Below are 3491 nucleotides of genomic sequence, written 5' to 3'. Positions count from 1 at the left end.
GTATATTTCCTTTTTCTGCAGATTGTCTCTGTTTATTTGGGCTCCATATTTGCTTACAGAATCCCCCCTTAATATTTCTTGCAGGGGTGGCTTGGTGGTCACATATTCTTTTAGTTTCTGTCTATCCTGGAAGCTCTTTATGTCTCCTTCCATTCTGAAAGACAGCCTTGCTGGATAAAGTATTCTCGGCTGCAAGTTTTTCTCATTTAGTACCTTGAATGTACCATGCCAGCCCTTTCTGGCCTGCCTGGTCTATGTGGATAGGTCTGCTGTTAATTAATATTTCTCCCATTGTATGTTTGGAATCTCTTGTCTTGAGCTGCTTTCAGGATTTTCTCTTTATCTGTAAATTTGCAAGCTTCATTATTATATGTCAGTGTGTTGATCTGCTTTTGTTGATTTTGGGAAGGATCTTCTCTATCTCTTGGATATGAATGCCTGTTTCCTTCCCCAGATTAGGAAAGTTCTCAGCTATTATTTGCTCAAATATACTTTGTGGACCTCTCTCTCCATGCCCTCAAGAATTCCAATAATATGGATGTTATTTTTCCCCCCAAACTATCACTTATTTCTCAGAAACTCTCCTCATTGGCTTAGTTGTTTTTCTCTTTTCCTTAGCTTCCTTCCTTTCTATCAACTTGTCTTCTATGTCATTCACTTTTCTGCCTAATTTACCCTAGCTATTAGAGCATCCAGTTTAGACTGCATCTCAAAGTATTTTTAATTTTGCCCTGATTAGATCTCATTTCTGCACTAAGAGATTCTCTAGAATCTTTTATGCTTTTTTCAAGCCCAACTAGTAACTTTATAATTGTAATCCTAAACTCCAACATTTTGCTTAAATTCATATCCATTAGATCTGTGGCGGAGAGTGTTATACCTCTGGCTCTTTTTTATTTTTTATTTTTTTGGTGATTTTTTCTTCTTTTTTTTTCTTTGTATAACCACACCTAACTGGCTTGTTTTATTGGAGAAGGGCATGTGGAGTTAACAATGTGAGGAGGACAATTGGGACCTGAGGTTGGGAAGAACAGCCCCCGCCTCCTCATACATGCCTACTGCCCCAAATAAAAAATAACCAACTATAGGAGAGCAGCTGAGACAGTGACTGAGGTTGGGGAAGGGAACAGAAGGCAGCAGGGGCAGCAGAAGAGACCATACGTGTGCTGGGAGGGCCGAGAGGCAGCGGCGGTGGGAGTGACATGAGTAGGAGTCTCTGTGTCTTCCACATAGTCTATATAAATATATAGAGAGAAGCTGTTCACTTTCCCCTGCTCTCCCTTCTGCTCTGCGCTGCTTGCCGCAGTCCCAGCTCCTCTTTCTACATGAGGGTGAAGGGAAGTGGACGATGAGCAAGTCATCACCAAATTGCAATCAGACCCATATCCATCAGCTTCTGGATCTTCTGTGCTATTACAGGATTCTTTTAGTGTTCGCCGAGCGCCTGAGAGTCCTTCTGCATCTGCTCCAAGATGAGCTGCATGGCTGGGTCACCCATTATCCGCTGTACCTCAGGGTCAGCCATGGCCTGTCACTTCACATCGTTGGGGCTATTGTGGAGGTTGTACTGGACCATCATGCAGCGCTGGTAACCGTCTGCCACCTCCTTACAGTTGGAGTCCAGATCTAATGCCTTCTGGTAGACATCCGTGGCTTTCGTGTAGTCCTTCATCACCTCCAGGGCAGCTGCTTTCCAGTGTACCCCTTGATGAAGGCTGGCTCTAGCTGGATACATTCCTCAACAGTCCTTGAGTGCCAGCTGAAACTCCAGGAGTTTGGTGTAGCAGGCAGCTTGATTCCTGTACAATTTGGCATCTTTTGGGTTCTATTTGATGGCTTCTGTATAATGCTTCATGGCCTGGGGATAGTCCCCTTTCTAAAAACATTCATTGCCTTTGTTCTTCCCCCCCCAAAGCCAGGTCCAGGTTTATGTAAGCCAGCCGCTCTTGCTCCCTCAGAATTTTCTCCGCCTGTTGGCATTTCTTGAGCACATCAGGGTCCGGTGCTCTGCCAAAGACTTGTTATAGAAATGGATGGCATTCTTGTACTTTTCTTCCTTGAAGTAGGAGTTGCCAATTCGAGCATAAACTTTGGCAATCTGTCGATAGTCTTCTCGGTTTTCCCGACCCACTTCAATGGCCTTCTCACAAAGCTCCTGGCATTTACTGTAGTCACCCTTCTCGAAGTACACGGCTGCTTGATTGGTCATGTAAGTCAAGTTGGTGGGGTCCAGGTCCTTGGCTCTGTCATAGTGCTTCAAGGCTGTGTCAAAATCTTTCTTCTTGTAGGCTTCGTTCCCCAGCTCTTTCTCTTTCAGAGCCTGCTTCTTATTCTCTGGAAGATCTTCCATTGGCTCTGGCTTGGTATCCTTCTTGGGAGGTGGAGGCGGGGGAGGTGTTGCAACTTCCTCCTCCCACCCCAGTAAGACGCTGAGAGTAGTCATGACCCGGGGATCTTGCAGTTTCGTGCCCAAGTCAGATGGCTTGTTTCCTAGTTGCTCTATCAGCTCCTGGTAGGTAGGATCAGTGAGCAGCATCCTTGTCCAGGGATCACTCTCCAATTTCTGGTACGGATTGGGCATGTTGAAAGGGTTCATGAATTTCTGTTCTGTCAACCTGGCCCCCTATTCTGTAAGCCCTCTTTGAGCTGAGGATTATTTGCTTCATGTTTTAAATCCTCTTCCTAGGTTCGCTTGGCTTCTTCAAATCGGTTTAAGAACTCAAGGGCCACAGCCTTCCTCGAATAGCCCTTGCCCCAGCCGGGCTTTAAGTCCACAGTTTAGCAGCCATCCTCGTAAGCCTTCTGGTAGTCCCCTTTCTTGGCTAGGCTGTGGAGCGATTGCTGTAGAGCATGTGGTTCTGGGGATCTAACGGCCTCAGAGTAGCACTGCAGCACATCATCGCTGTTGCCCACATTCAGGGTGGCCTTTTAGCCCTTCTCTTTCAGCTCATTTATCTGCTCCATAGCCTGGCCCAGAACCCCATTGAATCGACTCCCTTCGCTCCATGTTCCCAACCCTGAATTCTTCTTTCTAATCATTTTGTCCAATGCAGAATGGCTGTACCAGTGAGCAGGGTCAAAAAAATCAACCATGACCCAAGCAAAATACATGCTAGACAATTCTGAAGAGGCCAGGAATCAGAAAATAAAAGAAAAAATACAAAGACAAACAAACATAAAAAGAGAAACGTAAAAAGAGGGGAAAAGAAAGGGTAAGTGAGAAGATAATCTCAAAGAGTGGACAAAATAGGGTGATCCACTTGGTACTGAGTGTATTTTGGTTGGTGTGTTAGAAGATACTGGATTCCAAAATTATATAAAAAAAGTATATATATATATATATAATTGAATACAGAGAAAGGAAGCCAAAAATGAATATATCTATAACTGTAAAATATGAAAGTTAAAAAAGATTTAAAAATGAAGAGTTGGTAAAATAAGAAACTAGTTGAGGCAGGGAAAGAAGATAAAAATATTGGACAATTTTAACC

The 3491-nt window shown here is 44.0% G+C and overlaps 1 pseudogene; it reads right to left on the bottom strand.

Annotated features, from left to right (window-relative positions):
* Positions 1 to 1360: 1360 nt before the first annotated feature.
* On the bottom strand, positions 1361 to 2964 carry LOC100685502 (annotated as a pseudogene).
* Between the last annotated feature and the right edge of the window lie 527 nt (positions 2965 to 3491).

The sequence above is a fragment of the Canis lupus genome, chromosome 5 (assembly GCF_011100685.1).
Source record: "Canis lupus familiaris isolate Mischka breed German Shepherd chromosome 5, alternate assembly UU_Cfam_GSD_1.0, whole genome shotgun sequence".
Lineage (NCBI taxonomy): Eukaryota > Metazoa > Chordata > Mammalia > Carnivora > Canidae > Canis > Canis lupus.
This window is presented reverse-complemented; position numbering and strand designations above follow the sequence as displayed.